The sequence below is a fragment of the Mobula birostris genome, chromosome 13 (genome assembly GCF_030028105.1).
Source record: "Mobula birostris isolate sMobBir1 chromosome 13, sMobBir1.hap1, whole genome shotgun sequence".
In the NCBI taxonomy this organism is placed as follows: Eukaryota; Metazoa; Chordata; class Chondrichthyes; order Myliobatiformes; family Myliobatidae; genus Mobula; species Mobula birostris.
In genome coordinates this window covers 15,951,183-15,971,762 of record NC_092382.1, presented here as the reverse complement: position 1 = coordinate 15,971,762, position 20,580 = coordinate 15,951,183, and the positions used below count along the sequence as shown (strand labels likewise).

The window sequence follows — 20,580 nt, the reverse complement described above, 5'->3', positions numbered from 1 at the left end:
CCGGCTGTGGGATGAGGGGGGCCCCAACATGAGCCTCTCTGATCAAGAGGCGAGCGCCCCGGGGAGCCTGTCTGATCAACAACGCCCCACGGGCGCCGCAGCCGAAGATCCGGGTAGGCTCTACCCTGTGGGATCGGGTGGTGACCGCTGTGAGGGTCCGATACCCCACCCTCCTGGAGTGGGATCTACACCGGCGCCCGCAATGGGGTACGGTCAGTCAGGGCACCCGGGTTGTTAGAGAGTGGGCGCTGGTCAACGGCATCTACCAGGGAGCCTGCGACCGTAATTTTTTATAAAACACCCGGGTGACCGGTACCGTCGCAGGATACCTGGTCACCACCGCGCACCCCGATATAGTCAGTGATCCTGCCCCTCATGACACCAGCTAACGGGAGGACCGTGCGGGATGGTATCACCCTCCTTGAATAGATGCAGTGGGGGCAGAGGCAAGGGCTGGAGACAAGCCCTCCCCGTTTTACGCGCAGGCAGCTGTACATGGACATGGATCCCCAACCCTGACCTCTGCACGCTGTGGAAGGAGCTTTGTGGCGGTGGGGTGGTGGGCAACTGGGCGATTGCACTCATTCTCGTTATTTATCATCGGTGTGTGTATATTATGTTGTCTGTCAAATTTTTAAGAGCACGTCTGTCTTTCTTTAGTTCTGTATAGTCAGATATAGCGTTCACCTTATAAATAGAGTAAGATGTATTCCTTTCCTTTTCACTGCGGTAACGCCTGGCGAGTGGCGAGGCTGCCGAGGGGTGGACTGTGCTGACTGTCACGTGACAGCACTGCCCACGCCTGGTCAGAAGACACGCCCCCTGCCAATCAAGGATTGACCCCTCCTCGCCCATCACTGCACACCTAACCACCGGCCTTGTAATCAGCTTAACCCTGCCGGCACCGAGCCGTTAGCGTTCCTGTGAATTACCTGGGCCGGGCACTTCAGCCTTCCTGCATGAAAAGGGCTGGACGCTCTCTTTGCCATTTCCGAGGGACCACTCTGCTTCATTCCAGGCTGAGAACCGTGGAACAGCGCTGGAGGAAATTGTTGGTAAGCTGTGCATTGAATAGGGTTGGTGATTGTCCCTGATAGCATTGAGCCGTGCCTGTACAGTGAAGGGGCTCGGGCATCGTATTGACTTTTCCCTTGGATGTGTGTGTGTGTACTTTATTCCCACGTTCGTTATTAATCGTCTGCGTGTGTTTTACTGCCGACCTGACTTTATCCACGACTGCTGTAAATTGTGTGCGTGCTGTTTCTGTTGCCATTTTCCCATGGTTGCCTTTGAGCTGCTGTGTCCCCTCATTAAAAACAAATGTAGCCTGCGAAAAGTACGGGGCAGAAACAGGAAGCATGGAGACAACCGGATTCTATTTTTCATTTGTTGTTAGTTTCCCCGAGGGGAGGTGCACCGTTCCCGGAGGCACTGCAATACCGGGTCGATGCGCGGAGTGGACGGAGCAAGCCCCTATTCCATCTCCCTGTTCCAAAAATCAATTTAATATATGGTCCCCAGATAAGGGACGTATCAGATATTAAACTGATAAGAACAGATTTTTTTTTTTATTTCAAAATATACTTTATTCAAAAATAAATATATACAATAAACCATTCAATAACTTTTCATCCTTTACATACGTTTCCATTATACTCAGTAAAATACCCGTGTTTATAGCCACCCACGTGGCACTCCAGTAGTTCAGCTTAGCATCTCATTGTTGAGGGGTATACTCCCCGCCCACCGACCCCTCCCACTCCCACGGGTGGAGAAACCTATACTGTGGTCCTTCCCCACCGGGCCCTTGCGGTGGCTGCACCAAGTTTCAGTGCGTCCCTCAGCACGTACTCCTGCAGCCGAGAGTGTGCCAGTCGGCAGCATTCTCCCACGGACATCTCCATGTGCTGGTAGATCATCAAGTTTCGGGCTGACCAAATAGCGTCTTTCACCGAGTTGATGATCTGCCAGCAGCACCGGATGTTGGTCTCCGTGCGCGTCCCCGGGAACAGCCCGTAGATCAGAGAGTCCTCTGTCATGCAGCTGCTGGGGATGAAACGTGACACTAGCCCGTCCATCCTCCTCCACACCCTCTTTGCGAACTGGCAGTGTGCAAAGAGGTGGGTCACAGACTCCTCCTCACTGCAGTCCTCCCGTGGGCAGTGGGGTGCGGAGACGACGTTCCGGGCGTACAGGAGGGCTCTGACTGGGAGGGCCCCTCTCACCGCCAGCCAGGCGAGGTCTTGGTGCCTGTTGGTGAGATCTGGCGATGAGGCATTTTGCCAGATGAACTGGACAGTCTGCTCAGGGAACCACCCCACTGTGTCCATCACGTCCTTCTCCTGCAGTGCCTGCAGGACACTTCGTGCCGACCACTGCCTGATGGCCTTGTGGTCAAAGGCGTTCTCCTGGAAGAACTTTGCTACGTGGGATAGGTATGCCGGCAACGACCAGCTGACTGGGGCGTTGTGCGGGAGTGGGGCCAGACCCATCCTTCGCAGCCAGGGCGACAAGTAGAACCTGGGCACATAGTGGTACTTGGTGCCCACATACCTGGGCTCTACACACAACCTGATGCAGCCACATACGAAGCTGGCCATCAGGGTGAGGGCGACATTGGGGACGTTCTTGCCCCCGTTGTCCAGGGACTTGTGCATGGCGGTCCGTCTCACCCGCTCCATCTGGGATCCCCAGACGAATCTGAAGACAGCCCGGGTGATTTCCGAGCTGTAGGAGCGGGGGACGGGCCAGACCTGCGCCAAGTACAGCAGCCCTGAGAGCACCTCACACCTGATGACCAGGTTCTTGCCCGTTATCGACAGGGAGCGCCCTCCCCACAGTCCCAGTTTCTGTTTCACCTTGGCAGTCCGCTCCTGCCAGTTCTTGTTGCACGCCTCAGCCCCTCCGAACCAGATCCCCAACACCTTCACGTGGTCCGACCTGATGGTGAAGGGGACGCTGGATCGGTCGGGCCAGTTGCCAAAGAGCATGGCTTCGCTCTTCGTGCGGTTGACCCTGGCCCCCGACGCTAGCTCGAACTGTTCGCAGGTGCCAATCAACCTGCGAACTGACCTCGGATCAGAGCAGAAGAGGGTGACGTCGTCCATGTACAGGGAGGTTTTCACTTGGGTCCCTCCACTGCCTGGCAGCGTCACCCCTCTTATGCCCTCATCCCTCCTGATGGCTTCCACAAAGGGTTCTATGCAGCAGACAAACAAGACAGGGGAGAGGGGGCAGCCCTGCCTGACTCCAGACCTGATGGGGAAGCTGTCTGTTTCCCACCCGTTGACCTGGACTGCACTACGGATGTCTGTGTAGAGCAGTCTGATCCAATTCCGGATTCCCTCCCCAAATCCCATTTTGGAGAGCACGTCCGCCATGTACGTGTGCGATATCCTGTCGAAGGCTTTCTCCTGGTCCAAGCTGACCAGGCAGGCGTCCACCCCCCTGTCCTGCACGTAGGCGATGGTGTCCCTCAGCAGCGCGAGGCTGTCTGAGATCTTCCTGCCCGGTACAGCACAGGTTTGGTCCGGGTGGATCACCTGTCCCAGAGCAGACTTGACCCTGTTGGCGATAGCCTTGGACAGGATCTTGTAGTCCACATTCAGGAGAGAGATGGGTCTCCAATTCCTAATGTCCTCCCTTTCCCCCTTCTGCTTGTAGATGAGGGTGATGATGCCCTTCCTCATGGACTCAGACATACTGCCGGCCAGAAGCATAGCGTTGTACACTTCCAGCAGGTCTGGGCCCATCCAGTTCCACAGAGCCGAGTACAACTCGGCCGGTAAGCCGTCGCTTCCGGGAGTCTTACCCGACCCGAAGGAACGGATGGAGCCTGTCAGCTCGTCCAGGGTCAGTGGCCGATCCAGACTCTCCCGCTTGCCGTCGTCTAAGACCTGCGTGATAGACGACAGGAAGTTGCGGGAGGCTGTGGATTCTGTGGCCTTTTCCTCGTACAGACCGGCATAGAAGGACTTGCAGATCCTCAGTATGTCGGTCTGCGAGGACGCGACTGAGCCGTCCTCTTCCTTAAGGTTGTGGATCACAGAGCTCCCCCTGTGCACCTTTTGGAAGAAGAAGCGTGAGCACGTCTCGTCCTGCTCCACGGTTTGGACCCTTGATCGGAAGATGATCTTGGAGGATTCGGCGGCGAGGTGCTGGGCTTGCCGGCCCTTCACCTCTCGCAGTTCCTCCCTGACATCCACCCCCTTCGACTGCAGAAGGAGAAGTTGCTGCAACTCTGTCTGGAGTTTACGCAGTTCCCTCTGCTCCTGCCTTGCCTTCTGGAATACCCTTGCGGATGAAGAACCTCTTAATGTTCTCCTTGGTGGCTTCCCACCAGTGAACCGGGGAATCAAAGAAGGCTTTCAAGGTTCTCCAACCTGTGTACTCCCTCTCTAGTTCCTCGATGTTCTCTGGGGTCAGCAGCTTTACGTTCTGCTTCCACGTCCCCCTGCCTGCCTTCTGGTCCTCCCGTAAGTGACAGGTGGCTCTCAGAAGGCAGTGGTCAGAGAAGAACACCGGCGTGACGTCGGTGGACCTGACCGTGAGGGACTCAGACAGGAAGTCGATCCGGGAGCGGGCTGAGCCGTCCGATCGTGTCCAGGTGGCTTGCGGCTGTGCTCCACCTGTGGGGGTGCCAAAGGCGTCGCGCAGCTTGGCTGTCTTCACCATTTCCCTCAGGAGTCTAGAGGTACTGTCTAGCCTGCCGTTGGCACTGCCGGGTCCTCCAGCCGCATCAATGGTGCAATTGAAGTCTCCGGCCAGAACGACCGGCTGGGTCGTCACCAGCAGCTGTGGGAGCTGCTCGAAGACGGCCAGCCGCTCGCTCCGCACGGGGGAGGCGTACACGTTGATCAGCCGGAGGGGAGTGCCCCGGTATTTGACGTCTGCTACCAGGAGGCGCCCCGCAACCACCTCTTTAGCTTGGGTGATTGAGAAGTTGCCTCCCCGCAGCAGAATCCCCAGGCCGGAAGCGCGACAATCGTTGCCCCCCGACCACACCGACAAACCTTTTTTCCACCACCGTGACCACCTCCGGTAGTTACGGAGATGTGGTAGTCCACACTCCTGGAGGAAGGTCACATCGGCCTTTACAGTGTCCAGGTACTGGAGCGTGCTGACGCATCGCCCAGTACTCTTCAAACTTCGCACATTCAAGCACGCCAATTTAAGGTCTGCCATCGTTAAGTCTTTTATTTTGGCTGCTCTCCGTCCTCACTCTTGCCATCCTGAGCCTTCATCCCCACCGCCTTTGTGAAGTTTTCCACCTCCTGTGGGCTCAGGTACTGCTGGTAGTACTCCTCCGTGTGTGGCCGTTCTGGTTCTGGGTCTGGGCCCGGGGGGTTGCTGACTTCCTGGGCTGCTTCCCCTTCCGGCTGCTGGGTGCCAGCCGTGGCTCTGCTCCCGGATTCCCGGAGCTCTGTGCGTCTGCTGCTCTCCGCCTCCTGTACTTGGGGGGTGGCCAGCAGACTTTCTCCCCTCTCTCTCCTCCTCTCCACCTGTTCTGCCAGCCGCTTCTTCCGCCGGGGCTGCTGGCCTCCCCCAACTCCTTCCTCCTCTGAAGAGGACAGGGTACCAGGGGCTGCGTGGTTCTCTGCCCTTTTCTGGCGTTGCTCCGCCTTCTGTCGCTTGGCCGCCGCCTTTTGGGTCTTTTTTCGTTTCACGACCTTCCATTCGGTTTCCGCCTCAGCTCTCCCCTCCTCCGTGGACTCCTGCTCGTCGTTTGCCTGGTCCTGGAGGGTCTGCAGTGGGGTGGCAGGTCTTGGGGTGCTTGCACCTTCCTCCCTGGTCTCGTCATCCGTCCTGTCGGGTGCCTCATCTGCAGCACTGGCGGGTACGTCCGCATCAGCCTGGGCCCTTTCAGGGCCAGCACCTCCCCTGGTCGCCTGTGCGTAGGTGCCCCCACGCTTCGGGCAGGCTCTGTACAGGTGGCCGGCCTGTCCGCAGAGGTTGCAGGCCTTGGCCTGCGTGCAGTCTTTGGTCAGGTGGCCTTCCATTTTACAGTTCTTGCACATCACCACCCTGCACTGGGCTGCGATGTGCCCTTCCTTGCCGCAGTTTCGGCACACCCTGGGTTGTCCCGCGTACACCATGTACCCTCGGTTCCCTCCGATGGCGAAGACGGAGGGGGGGTGGATGATGCCGCCGTTGGAATCCAACCTCAGCTTCACCTTCACCTGCCGTTTGCTGGTCCAGATTCCCAGCCCGTCCTTCACGTCTGCTGGTGTTCCTACGCTCTCCACATACCGAGCGAGGAACGTAAGGACATCTACCACTGGCACGTGCGGGTTGAACATGTGCACCGTGATTGTCCTTTCCTGTTGCGTAGCCGTTGCAAAGAGGGGCTGTGCTTTCAGCAGCGACAGCGGCGCCTCTGTCCCCTTCAGCTGAAGCTGCTGGTACAGCTTCTGCCACCCTGCAGCCTGCCGGAAAGTGACATCGAAGAAACCTGCGAAGTCCTGGACGCAGTAGATGTCATCGGGCGCAAATCCGCAGCAATCCAGCAAGACCTTCCGGATGAAGGTCTCTCGGGTGAAGCCAGTGCCCCCGTTCCGGTCTCGCACTGTCAGCCTGACAGTGTTCTTGATACCCTGGCCTCGAGCTGATGTACTGCTCGCTGCTGCCATCTTCTAACTCACTGCTGTCGTCGCTGGTATGGGGTGTTAGATTGGAGGCCAATCAGCATTAGGATCCACCCCTGCGTCAGCGCGAACTCTCCTCCTCCGCCTTCTGGTCTGATAAGAACAGATTTTTTTTTTTTTTTTTATTTCAAAATATACTTTATTCAAAAATAAATATATACAATAAACCATTCAATAACTTTTCATCCTTTACATACGTTTCCATTATACTCAGTAAAATACCCGTGTTTATAGCCACCCACGTGGCTCCACTTGATCTTAGCCAAAAGGCCGAGAAGCGATACCACAAATGTCCGGACCCTTTCGGATCTTGCTAGTCTTCCCTCTATTAAGTTGGACCGACTGTCTACAGGACACCGATTTATCCTACCTCTCTTCAACTTTTGAAGTAGGTTTGGTGTAATTTCGCTCAGTCTTTGACATAAGTTGTATTTTTCTCCCTTGTCGCGAAATCTCTTTCGGAATACAGCTGATCATGTAAAATAGCGGATATTCCGCCAACCAAATGAGAGAGGCGGCCCTGGTTTGTATGCAAACTCCTCCTCCTCAGCTGTTCTGCCCGCCCTCTAGCGTCTGATGTCATTGCAAGCGTGATGACGTTTACGGAAGGCGTTGCAGCGAGAGAAGCGAAGTTGCGGCCGGGTCGTTTGGCGAGCCTGGCGGGGCAGGTGATTGGGGAGGGGTCCTCCGGAAACGGGAGGAGGGTGGCTAGGAACATCGGGTGGAAGCGATGGCTGGGGATTGCGAAGAAGGAGAGGGTTGTAAATGGGGTAAGTGAGGTCGTTTGATGGGGGACGATGGGTAGTTGAGTTGGTCGGGGAGAGGGACGGGATAGAGTCGGATGAAAGGGAGGGGGTAGGGTTGCAACTCGGACAATATTTAAGTGTGAGCTGGCATGTGGCAAATAACGGCATTGCAGTCAATGGATTATTTCCACAGAAAATAATCTAACCGTCCGGCTGGACTTCATTGGTAAAGAAAGCTTGTTGACCAGAACTGGTTCCATTAAGAAATCGGCGATAATCGGGAGAATGTGGGTATACTACTTTCCTGACATCCGAAGGCCTTTCTGCCGTATCCCACCAGCCAAATACCGGAAGTAATTATGAACATTCCGTATTTGCCTAAGTTTGTCTAGCTCCATGCAGCATTTAACAACATTCTCCAACCTATGGCTTGTATCACTTACTACGTCTCCAAGGAGGAAAAAAAAAGGTGGAAATCTGGGGAAAAGAGGCATAAAATGCCGAAAAGGATTTGGTGGTAATGCAGCATTCTGTAGAGAAAGAAGCAGTTAATGATTCAGATGTGATTCTTAATCATGGCAGTGATCTTTCATCAGTTCTAAGAGCCATTAACCTGACACATTTGCTCTATTTCTCTGCAAAATGCTGACTGAAGTGGCAAGTATTCCCAGCACTTATTTTATTTCAAAAGATTGCCATTCTGTCGTGAGATTATTATCCCAGTTCCTTTCGTCCATCCCTGGGGAGCAATTTTTTTTTTGCAGGACCAGCCACAGATTAGCGTTTCAATAACCCTATGCAGTGAACTCTATTCGTTCAACACTATTGGTGTGATAGAAGAATACTAAGTTGTAGATTACAGAATGTTAAATAACCAGCACTGTAACATTCTGACTTCTTTGCCTTTCTCCCGCTGTGGTTTGGGAACTTTAAAGCTTGGCTGTTTGCAAGGCTGAAGTTTCTCAAATTTATTTTAATCATTTTCTTTTAAATGGTAGTGTAGCTGTGATTGAACAGGGAGATTGCTCTTCAGTGCCAGGGCACATCTCCTGGGCAGAATGTACTAGCCACAGGTCTTTATGATGCATGTTCTACGGGTCTATGGTGGCCAGTGCTATCATGTTTGCTGTTGTGTTCTGAGGCAGCAGGCTGAGGGTAGCAGACACCGACAGAATCAACAACCCCAGCATCTGCAGATTATTTTGTGTGAACAGAATCAACAAACTCATTCGTAAGGCCAGTGATGTTGTGGGGATGGAACTGGACTCTCTGACGGTGGTGTCTGAAGAGAGGATGCTGTCCAAGTTGCATGCTATCTTGGACAATGTCTCCCATCCACTACATGATGTACTGGTTGGGCACAGGAGTACATTCAGCCAGAGACTCATTCCACCGAGATGCAGTACAGATCGTCATTCCTGCCTGTGGCCATCAAACTTTACAACTCCTCCCCTGGAGGGTCAGACACCCTGAACCAATAGGCTGGTCCTGGACTTATTTCCTTGCATAATTTACATATTACTATTTAACTATTTATGGTTTTATTATTATTTATGGTGCAACTGTAATGAAAACCAATTTCCCCCAGGATCAATAAAGTATGACTATGATTTTGGGTTACAGAGTTACCCTGGGACCAGCCTGCTGTGAGTTGCCAAGAGTACTGCGATTGGGATGCAAAGAAACTACCTGACACCATGGAAGAAGATTGAACCTTTCTCATTGAGTAAGGAAATGATTTGTAATCTGCCCTTTGGCTAGTGCCGCATTGAGTATAGTGAAGTAATTTGGTGTTGTTTTAAAATTTTGGGCTGTTTTTGGAGCGTTCAAAGGTAGACAGGTAAAACTTTCTCCACCACATTGATGACGTCATTGATGCTGTTTCCAGCTCCCGTGTGGAGCTCGTCAGACTTAGTCTGGAGTGAGCCCTGACGAAGGGTCTCGGTCTGAAACGTCGACTGTACCTCTTCCTAGAGATGCTGCCTGGCCTGCTGCGTTCACCAGCAACTTTTATGTGTGTTGCTTAAAATTCCAGCATCTGCAGATTTCCTCATGTTGTCGTCAGATTTGTCAACTTTCCCACCAACATACACCCCCTCTCTCAAATTTGCTTGGTCCATTTTCATGATCTCACTCCCCTTTCCTGATCTGTCTCTCTCTGTCTCCAGAAACGGATTACCTTCTGGCCTCTTTAACAAACCTACTGACTCCCACAGTTACCTTGTCCACAACAGTTACTTTCTGACATTAAATGGACCTATGGAAACTCTGCTCACACTGTCACTTTCAAGGATACTATTCCCTTCTCTCAGTTTCTTTGTCTCTGCTGCATCTGATTTTATGAGGAGGTTTTTCATGCTAGGACATCCAAGAAATCTTTTTTCAATCAATAAAGGGGTTTCCTGCCCACTGCAATCAATACAGAACTCACCCGTAACTCCTCCATTTCCTGCACGTCTGCCCTCTCCCCATGTCCCCTCCACGACATAATAACGATAGGATTACCTTTTCTGCATCTGCCATTCACTGAAGCTCTGCATTCAACATATTCTCTGCAATTTCCACTATCTCCACCAGGATCTCACCACCAGGCACATCTTCCTCTCCACGTCCGTCTCCATTTATCACAGGGATCACTCTCGCTGTGACTCTCGTCTGCCAAACACCCTGCAACCACAATAAGTGTTACATCTATCCCTACACCTCTTTCATAATCACTCTTCCTCCCAGTGTAGCCTCCTCTACATCAGTGAGACCCAACTCAGTTTGGAGATCACTAACTGATGCACAAACACGAGGAATTCTGCAGATGCTGGAAATTCAAGCAACACACATCAAAGTTGCTGGTGAACGCAGCAGGCCAGGCAGCATCTCCAGGAAGAGGTACAGTCGACGTTTCAGGCCGAGACCCCTCGTCAGGACTAACTGAAGGAAGGGTCTCGGCCTGAAACGTCGACTGTACCTCTCCCTAGAGATGCTGCCTGGCCGACTAATTGATACATCTTCACTCTTTCTGCTACAAGTAGGACTAGAGGAGGAGTACACGGGTTGGAAAACCTTGAAAACCTTTGATTCCCCAGTTCTCTGGTGGGAAGCCACCAAGGAGAACATCAAGAAGTTCTTCATACGCAAGGGTATCCAGAAAGCAAGCCAGGAGCAGAGGGAACTGGTCGAGGCAGGTTTGAGGTTGTCATTTAAAGTTAAATTGGACAGGAAAGGAATGGAAGGTTATGGGCTGAGTGCAGGTCGGTGGGACTAGGTGAGAGTAAGAGTTCAGCGTGGACTAGAAGGGCCAAGATGGCCTCTTTCCGTGCTGTAATTGTTATATGGTTATATGGAACTGCGTAAACTCCAGACAGAGTTGCAGTAACTCCTCCTTCTGCAGTCGAAGGGGGTGGATGTCGGGGAGGAACTGCGAGAGGTGAAGAGCCCGAAAGCCCAGCACCTTGCCGCTGAATCCTCCAAGATCATTTACCGATCAAGGGTCCAAACCGTGGAGCAGGACGAGACGTGCTCAGGCTTCTTCTTCCAGAAGGTGCACAAGGGGAGCTCTGTGATCCTCAACCTTAAGGAAGAGGACGGCTCAGTCGTGTCCTCGTAGAATGACATACTGAGGATCTGCAGGTCCTTCTATGCCGGTCTGTACGATGAAAAGGCCACAGAATCCACAGCCTCCCGCAACTTCCTGTCATCTATCACGCAGGTCTTAGGCGACGGCAAGCGGGAGAGTCTGGATCAGCCACTGACTCTGGTCGAGTTGACAGGCTCCATCCATTCCTTTGGGTCGGGTAAGACTCCCGGAGGCGACGGCTTACCGGCTAAGTTGTACTCGGCTCTGTGGAACTGGATGGGCCCAGACCTGCTGGAAGTGTACAACGCTATGCTTCTGGCCGGCAGTATGTCAGAGTCCATGAGGAAGGGCACGATCACCCTCATCTACAAGCAGAAGGGGGAAAGGGAGGACATCAGGAATTGGAGATCCATCTCTCCTGAATGTGGACTACAAGATCCTGTTGAAGGCCATTGCCAACAGGGTCGAGTCTGCTCTGGGACAGGTGATCCACCCGGACCAAACCTGCGCTGTACCGGGCAGGAAGATCTCAGACAGCCTCACGCTGCTGAGGGACACCATCGCCGATGTGCAGGACGGGGGTGAACGCCTGCCTGGTCAGCTTGGACCAGGAGAAAGTCTTCGACAGGATATTGCACACGTACATGGCGGATGTGCTCTCCAAAATTGGTTTTGGGGAGGGAATCCGGAATCAGATCAGACTGCTCGACACAGACATCTGTAGTGCAGTCCAGGTCAATGGGTGGGAAACCTCTCTCCCCTGTCTTGTTTGTCTGCTGCATTGAACCCTTTGCCGAAGCCATCAGGAGGGATGAGGGCATAAGAGGGGTGATGCTGCCAGGCAGTGGAGGGACCCAAGTGAAAACCTCCCTGTACATGGACGACGTCACCCTCTTCTGCTCTGATCCGAGGTCAGTTTGCAGGTTGATTGGCATCTGCGAACAGTTTGAGCTAGTGTCGGAGGCCAGGGTCAACCGCACGAAGAGCGAAGCTATGCTATTCGGTAACTGGCCCGACCGATCCAGCATCCCCTTCGCCATCAGGTCTGACCACGTGAAGGTGTTGGGGATCTGGTTTGGAGGGGATGAGGCGTGCAACAAGAACTGGCAGGAGCGGACTGCCAAGGTGAAACAGAGACTGGGACTGTGGGGAGGGCGCTCCCTGTCGATAACGGGCAAGAACCTGGTCATCAGGTGTGAGGTGCTCTCAGGGCTGCTGTACTTGGCGCAGGTGTGGCCCGTCCCCCGCTCCTACAGCTCAGAAATCACCCGAGCTGTCTTCAGATTTGTCTGGGGATCCAAGGTGGAGCGGGTGAGACGGACCGTCATGCACAAGTCCCTGGATAATGGGGGCAAGAATGTCCCCAATGTCGCCCTCATTCTGATGGCCAGCTTCGTGTGTGGCTGCATCAGGTTGTGTGTAGAGCCCAGGTATGTGGGCACCAAGTACCACTATGTGCCCAGGTTCTACCTGTCACCCGGGCTAGGAAGGATGGGTCTGGCCCCACTCCCGCGCAACGCCCCCGTCAGCTGGTCGTTGCTGCCATACCTGTCCTTCATAGAAAAGTTCTTCCAGGAGAACGCCTTTGACCACAGGGTCATCAGGCAGTGGTCGGCACGTAATGTCCTGCAGGCACTGCAGGAGAAGGACGAGATGGACACAGTGGGGTGGTTCCTTGAGCAGACCGTCCAGTTCATCTGGCAAAATGCCTCATCGCCAGACCTCACCAACAGTCACCAGGACCTTGCCTGGCTGGCGATGAGAGGGGCCCTCCCAGTCAGATCCCTCCTGTACGCCTGGAACATCGTCTCCGCTCCCCACTGCTCACGGGAGGACTGCAGTGAGGAGGAGTCTGTGACCCACCTCTTCGCACACTGTCAGTTCGCAGAGAGGGTGTGGAGGATGACAGAAGGGACGGTGTCACGTTTCAACCCCAGCAGCTGCGTAACCGAGGACTCTCTGATCTACGGGCTGTTCCCGGGGACGCACACGGAGACCAACATCCGGTGCTGCTGTCAGATCATCAACTCGGTGAAGGACGCTCTTCGGTCGGCCCGAAAATTGATGATTTACTGGCACATTCTCAGCTGCAGGAGTACTTTATTGTTGCCAAACAATTGATACTAGAGCGTACAATCATCACAGCGATATTTGATTCTGCTCTTCGTGCTCCCTGGAGTACAAATCGATAGTAAATATTAAAAATTTAAATTATAAATCACGTGCTGGGGGATGCACTCAAACTTGGTGCAGCCACCGCAAAAGCCGGGTGGAGAAGGACCACAGTTTAAGGTTTGTCACCCGCGCGCGGGAGTGCGAGGAGTCGGGTGGCGAAGAGTATTCCTCTCCTCAGTGGTGTGGATAGATGAATCAACATCGTGCTACAGGAGTGGCTGGAAATGTGGAAAGGTATAGACTGTAATGGAACATCAGTAAAGGAATGAGAGTCAATGAATGATTTATTGTAAACATCTTTATTTTGAATAAGGACAGAGTAAACACATGATTTATTGTAAATAACTTTATTCTATAAGGACTTAGGGTCAACAAATGTTTTTTTGCAAATAATTTTATTTTGTAATATTTCTGAATAAAGTATATTTTTCAAAAAAATCAGTTCTTATCAGTTTAAAATCTGATGCGTCCCTTATCTGGGACCATATATTACATTGATTTTTGGAACAGGAAGATGGAATAGGGGCTTCCTTCGTCCACTCCGTGCATCGACCCGGTATTGCAGTACCCCTCGGAATGCTGCACCTCCCCTCGGGGAGATTAAACAACAAATAAAGAGTAGAATGCAGTTATCCGTACGCATTAACCTTCTTAGGCTTTTTCCCTATTCCTTCATTGTACTTTTACAGGTAGTGTTAATGGTAAGACTCCTGGCAGTGTGGAGCATCAGAGGGTTCTTGAGGTCCGAGTCCATAGGATGCTCAAAGCAGCTGTGCAGGTTGACTCCGTGGTTAAGAAGGTGTACGGTATATTGGCCTTCATCAATCGTGGCATTGAATTTAGGAGCCGAGAGGTAATGTTGCAGCTATATAGACACTGGTCAGACCCCACTTGGAGTACTGGCTCAGATCTGGTCGCTTCACTACAGGAAGGATATGGAAACCATGGGGAGGGTGCAGAGGAGATTTACAAGGATATTGCCTGGATTGGGGAGCATGCCTTATGAGAATAGGTTGAGTGAACTTGGCCTTTTCTCCTTGGAGCAACAGAGGATGAGAGGTGGCCTGATAGAGGTGTATAAGATTATGAGATGCTTTGATTGTGGGGGTGTGAGCTGGGTCTGTGCGGAGGAAGCTTGACTCTGTCTGGCCCCGGGTTTGTGTGCCAGGTCTGTAAAGAGGGAGCTTCAGCCCGTGTTGATTGCTTCTGTTCCCTTCTGTTTGCGACCTTGGTGGACGTTGTTCCGATATTATACAGTATATGAGCTTCCAATCTCCTTTATTGTTTTTGACTGTGAGAGCAAGAAAGCACGCAGGAAGGTGGGGATCAGGATAGTGCGAGTATCTGGCGTGAGAGGATGCGGTGGTCAGCCGGGATGGGGAGTGAACAGATCCTGGGGACCAGACACTATCAGACTGACATCCCTCAGCCTGGAGCTGAGACGCTGCCGTACCAGTGTGAGGAGCTCACACCATTATTGCAGTTCACCGGGTGCGGTGGGCAGCAGTTACCCCAGGGTACTGTTTCTCCTCTAGTGAGACTCGAGTCCGACACCAAGACAGGAAATTACAGTGGTTTATTGATTTCATCATGACAAATGTAAATTAAACAATGTGTGAGCTGCTCGTGTGCAGGGATAAATAAGCTGCTCCCAACTCACTCAGAATCACACACAATTAACTGACCGGTGACAATGAGTGACAGATTGAATAATCAGTCCCGTTTCTCACCGTCACTCTGCATCGGGGAACCGATGATTATAAAATCACACTTCAGGGCCGTGTCTGAGATCGCTGCAGATCCAGGGTCACTGCCGAGGTATTTGTCAATTTAACATCATTATATCAGCCAGACCTGCCGAATGCACCGTCCTCAGCAAAGGGAGCAAAAGGATTCTCTCCCGGGATAATCCCGCCCCGGGACACCAGTGTCCCAGACTGAACCCCGGCCCCCGGGCTCTTCCTGTCTAATTCCCCGGGGTCTCGTGGGGGAGTCTCAAACCCGCACATCCACTGGAAGCTGTGCCACTGGACAGGAGGCGGAAATTAATCACTGTGGGAATGCTCCGAACGACAGACAGCTTCAGGCTGGAGCCAGTTCCGTTAGAACGGTTGGGAATTAAACCTGGCGTGCAGCCATTAAAGGGGAGGGCAGGGAATTGGCCAAAATGTCCCCCATCAAAAAAGGTAGAAGGGAGTTTGGGTAATTATAGACCAGTGAGCCTTACGTCTGTGGTGGGAAAGCTGTTGGAAAAGATTCTTAGAGATAGGATCTATAGGCATTTAGAGAATCATGGTCTGATCAGGGACAGTCAGCATGGCTTTGTGAAGGGCAGATCGTGTCTAACAAGCCTGATAGAGTTATTTGAGGAGGTGACCAGGCATATAGATGAGGGTAGTGCAGTGGATGTGATCTATATGGATTTTAGTAAGACATTTGACAAGGATCCACACGGTAGGCTTATTCAGAAAGTTAGAAGGCATGGGATCCAGGGAAGTTTGGCCAGGTGGATTCAGAATTGGCTTGCCTGCAGAAGGCAGAGGGTGGTGGTAGAGGGAGGACATTCAGATTGGAGGATTGTGACTAGTGGTGTCCCACAAGGATCTGTTCTGGGACCTCTACTTTTTGTGATTTTTATTAACGACCTGGATGTGGGGGTAGAAGGGTGGGTTGGCAAGTTTGCAGACGACACAAAGGTTGGTGGTGTTGTAGATAGTGTAGAGGATTGTCAAAGATTGCAGAGAGACATTGATAGGATGCAGAAGTGGGCTGAGAAGTGGCAGATGGAGTTCAACCCGGAGAAGTGTGAGATGGTACAGTTTGGAAGGACAAACTCCAAAGCAGAGTACAAAGTAAATGGCAGGATACTTGGTAGTGTGGAGGAGCAGAGGGATCTCGGGGTGCATGTCCACAGATCCCTGAAAGTTGCCTCACAGGTGGATAGGGTAGTTAAGAAAGCTTATGGGGTGTTAGCTTTCATAAGTCGAGGGATAGAGTTTAAGAATCGCTATGTAATGATGCAGCTCTATAAAACTCTGGTTAGGCCACACTTGGAGTACTGTGTCCAATTCTGGTCACCTCACGAAAGGAAGGATGTGGAAGCATTGGAAAGGGTACAGAGGAGATTTACCAGGATGCTGCCTGGTTTAGAAAGTATGCATTATGATCAGAGATTAAGGGAGCTAGGGCTTTACTCTTTGGAGAGAAGGAGGGTGAGAGGAGACATGATAGAGGTGTAGAGGATAATAGGAATAGATAGAGTGGATAGACAGCGCCTCTTCCCCAGGGCACCACTGCTCAATACAAGAGGACATGGCTTTAAAGTAAGGGGTGGGAAGTTCAAGGGGAATATTAGAGGAAGGTATTTTACTCAGAGAGTGGTTGGTACATGGAATGCACTGCCTGAGTCAGTGGTGGAGGCAGATACACTAGTGAAGTTTAAGAGACTACTAGACAGGTATATGGAGGAATCTAAGATGGGGGGCTTACATGGGAGGCAGGGTTTGAGGGTCGGCACAACATTGTGGGCCGAAGGGCCTGTACTGTGCTGTACTATTCTATGTTCTATGTCTATGTTCTACGTAAGTATTTTTTACTTAATCTGAGATTTTTATTCTGCCATATATAAGAGGAACTTTTGGAATCAACAGTATTAAAAAAGGATTTAGGAAAAAAAATTGAACTTCAATAAGTCCTTATGCTTCTTATTAATCAATTTGTAACCGGAAAAGTTACTCAACTGAGGAAGCAGAGCTAACACTGCCGGAATGGATTTCTCAGGGTTAGAGATATATAATAATTAATCATCTGCATATAGTGATAGTTTGTGTATCTCATTCCTGCGGGTAATGCCAAATATATTAGGAGAGTCACGAATAGCAATAGCTAAAGGTTCCAGGGCAATATCAAATAATAATGGACAAAGAGGGCAACCCTGCCGAGTACCAGGAAATAACTGGAAAAAAGGGAGATCTTTGATTATTGGTAAATGCCGAAGGGGGTAAGGTATATCAGTTTAATCCAAGATATAAATATCGGACTAAAATTGAATTTCTCAAGCGAATTAAACAAATATGTCCATTCGACTCTGTCAAAAGCTTTCTCAGTGTCCAGTGAAATGACACATTCTGGAGTTCTGGATGAAGAAGTATAAACAATATTCATTGATCTCCTAATATTAAAGAAGGAATAATGATTTTTAATAAATCCAGTCTGGTCAACAGAAATAATTGGAGGCAATACTTTCTCCAGTCTAGTTGCCAGTAATTTTGAAAATATCTTGGAATCCACATTTAGCAAGGATATAGGCCTATAAAGTTTCAAAGAAAGAAAAATAAAAAGTAAAAAAGAATAAATAAAATACAGAATCAGTAAAGAAAGAAAACTTATCCGAAAATATGAAAAATACCTACCCTACAAACCCAGGGCAAAAGCCCTCAGATTATAAAAATCCAAAGCTGTAAGCTTTTGGAGAGATGTTTTGAAAACCCTATCAAAAGTTTTGGATCTGGATCTACTGAAAAAACAAGCATGTAAGAACAAAGAGAATAAACAACAGTCCGTTAATTAGTCCGGAGCAGAGGAACGCTGATTGTCAAGAAAACTGAGCTTCATCCGGAGATTTAAACAGACGACGAGAGTTATCGGCAAGAACTATTTTCAAACGTGCTGGAAACAGCAACGCTGGTTAAGGCCTTTTTGATAAAATTCTGACATCTGTGGTTTAAAAGCTATCCATTCCCTCAGAACTTCAGGACTGAAATCTTCAACGAGGCAAAATTTGAAACTTTGAAATTGGATCATATCTTTCCGCTGCGCAGCTCGCACCACACGATCCTTCATGTGAGCATAATGGAACAGAATAATAATGGGTCTCAGTTTAAATTCTCTGGAAGGTTTGGGGCGCAATGTATGGTGCACGCGATCGAGCAATGGAGGGGCCTCCAAAACCTCTGAACCAAACATATCCATTAAAAATTGAGAAAAGTATTTGGTAGGATCGGCCGTCTCGATATCTTTGGGAAGCCCGATTATCCGCAAGTTCTGTCATCGGGATCGATCTTCGAGATCAATAATCTTGGATTTATAACGTTCCAACATGGGATGTTGAAGCCAGATTTTTTTCCAGGGCTTCAATCTTTTGTCCTCTGCCAACGGGCAGCATCCAGTTCTGAAATTCTAGTTTGCTGTTGATCAATTTCACATCTAAACGATCTAATATCATCTTGAATCATCGTCAAAACTTCTTCAAACACAGCAAATCTTTGATTAAGTTTTTCATCTAGAAGATTCGACATTATTTCAAAAGTTATTGGTATTTGCTTAGATGCTTTAGGATCGCCATCTTTTTTTTCCCGTTGCCGTTGGAGTCCTTCCCATTTTTAACTTCTCGTCCTCTGGTTCACATTTCCAGCGAGTTAAAATCAAAGTTCAAAGATATATTTGTGTTATAAACCTATTAGTGTAGGTATAAACAGATTAAATAAGGGTGGTTATGGGTAAAAGAAGAAAAGGGAATGGAGCGAAGCCAAAATGTACCTCACACCATGAGCGCCTCCTGGAGAGTCCATTTCAAAAAAGGTTGTTAGCTTAATCTATAAACGGTTATTGAGTTCACGAATGATATCTGATGATAAAATTAAATGCTCTTCAAGAGTCATTTTCAGATAATCAATGGAGTAAAACTTTTCATTTGGTTAACAACTCATCTATTTGTGCCTGTCGTTCCTTGATACGGTTCAAGGTAGCGCATCGGGCCCATGTGTCAAAGGATAAACCAGCGCATATTTTCTCCAGTATTAATCCTACTTGTGACAGATGTAATATTGAGCTGGATGCTTTAACTCATACGTATTGGTCTTGTATAAAGCCAGATAACTTTTGCAGAGATGTTTTTAAAACACTATCAAAAGTCTTGGATCTGGATCTACAACCTAATTTGCTTACGAAATATTCTTGTTTCCGCTCGATGTATGATAGCCGTTTCGACCTTACCGGCTGGGAGAGCCACTTTATTGGAGTGGAAGGATTCTAATCCACCTACAGTCATTTACTGGCTCTCCTCCATTATGTCCTGTTTAAGTTTAGAGAAAATAAGAAGTCGGACATTTGATACATCCTTTAAATTTGAGCAAATATGGTGACCTTTTATCCAATATTTTCATTTAATTTGATTTATTACTCTTACGATCTTTTTTTAATCGAAGTTTTAGATTTGATCAGAAAGTCTTTCTCTCTCTCTCTTTTTGGGTCGTATCCTCAAAATGAGATGCCCAGTCCCCCTTTTTTTGTTTTGTTATAGTGTAGTGGTTTTTTTCCCTTTTCATTTAAAACCCAATGTTTTTTCCTTTCTCTTCATAAACTGGTTAAGAGGAGAATTGTTATTTTCATTTTCTTTTATTATATATTAGACTAGTTTAATATCTATGACTTTGACAATGTCTATCTTAATCTTGGTTTGTATTGTTACTGATATATATACTTGAACTAATTCTCCTCTTTACTGTATTTATACTTTTAAATCAATTAAAAGGTTAATAAAGAAATTACTGATCACATTATTGTTCAGTGTCACACACTCAGTGACTGTAAACACAATCTCCCACAGTCTTGTACTTACCAGAGTTTCTGTATTTTACACTCCGGGTTCCTCAGAGCCGCAGACACCAGTTTCACTCCTGAATCTCCCAGTTTATTACCACTCAGGTCTAGCTCCGTCAGTGATGGGTTTGTACTGAGAGTGGAGATGAGATCCTCGGCACCAGAATCTGTGAGACCGACACTGTCCAGCCTGGAGATGAGAGAGAGTGAGGGTGAAGGACACAGAGAGACAGGAGACGGTACAAATCCCCAGTGTTTATCAGCAACACAATTACTGATCACATTAATGTTCAGTGTCAGACACCCAGTGACTGTAAACACAATCTCCCACAGTCTGGTACTTACCACAGTTTCTGTATTTTACACTCCGGGTTCCTCAGAGCCGCAGACACCAGTTTCACTCCTGAATCTCCCAGTTTATTCCTCCCAAGTCTGAACACAAACAAACAAGTTGATCAACAAAGTGATTCAAACTGTGGGTCTGAGGGAATTTCTCTCACTCGAATATTTCAGTAAACATTAAACCCTTCGGTAAATCACTGATCGGAGTTCCCATCATTATCAATGTCCCTCACTGCCCAGCTCCAGGGTATTCACCGAATGTCGGTAATTTAGTCTGTCGATGTGACCCTGTGAACTCCACATATTCTGCCTCATTTCCCGATGAGAGAAATGTTTCTGATGTGAGAGACTCCAGAGGGGTAGGGTTAACCATATAACGATATATAACAATTACAGCACGGAAGCAGGCCATCTCGGCCCTTCTAGTCCATGCCAAATGCTTACTCTCACCTAGTCCCACTGACCCGCACTCAGCCCGTAACGCTCCATTCCTTTCCTGTCC

At 49.6% G+C, this 20,580-nt stretch overlaps 1 long non-coding RNA gene and 2 other non-coding genes across 4 annotated transcripts in view; 2 read left to right on the top strand and 1 right to left on the bottom strand.

The window, feature by feature from the left end:
* Positions 1 to 1,406: 1,406 nt before the first annotated feature.
* On the bottom strand, positions 1,407 to 1,601 carry LOC140208845 (U2 spliceosomal RNA). The gene has a single exon (XR_011888949.1). It is a non-coding gene; the product is annotated as a U2 spliceosomal RNA (small nuclear RNA).
* A 5,640-nt stretch (positions 1,602 to 7,241) lies between these two features.
* LOC140208459 (uncharacterized) overlaps positions 7,242 to 20,580 on the top strand; it is a 29,674-nt gene continuing 16,335 nt past the window's right edge. Inside the window, exons 1-2 of one of the 2 annotated variants that reach the window (XR_011888788.1) lie at positions 7,242 to 7,312; positions 9,014 to 9,116. This is a non-coding gene — a long non-coding RNA (uncharacterized lncRNA). Of the gene's footprint in view, positions 7,313 to 7,339; positions 7,415 to 9,013; positions 9,117 to 20,580 lie in introns of those variants that run through there. The other variant, XR_011888787.1, reaches the window with a different exon arrangement.
* Positions 13,544 to 13,726, top strand: LOC140208767 (U2 spliceosomal RNA). The gene has a single exon (XR_011888922.1). It is a non-coding gene; the product is annotated as a U2 spliceosomal RNA (small nuclear RNA).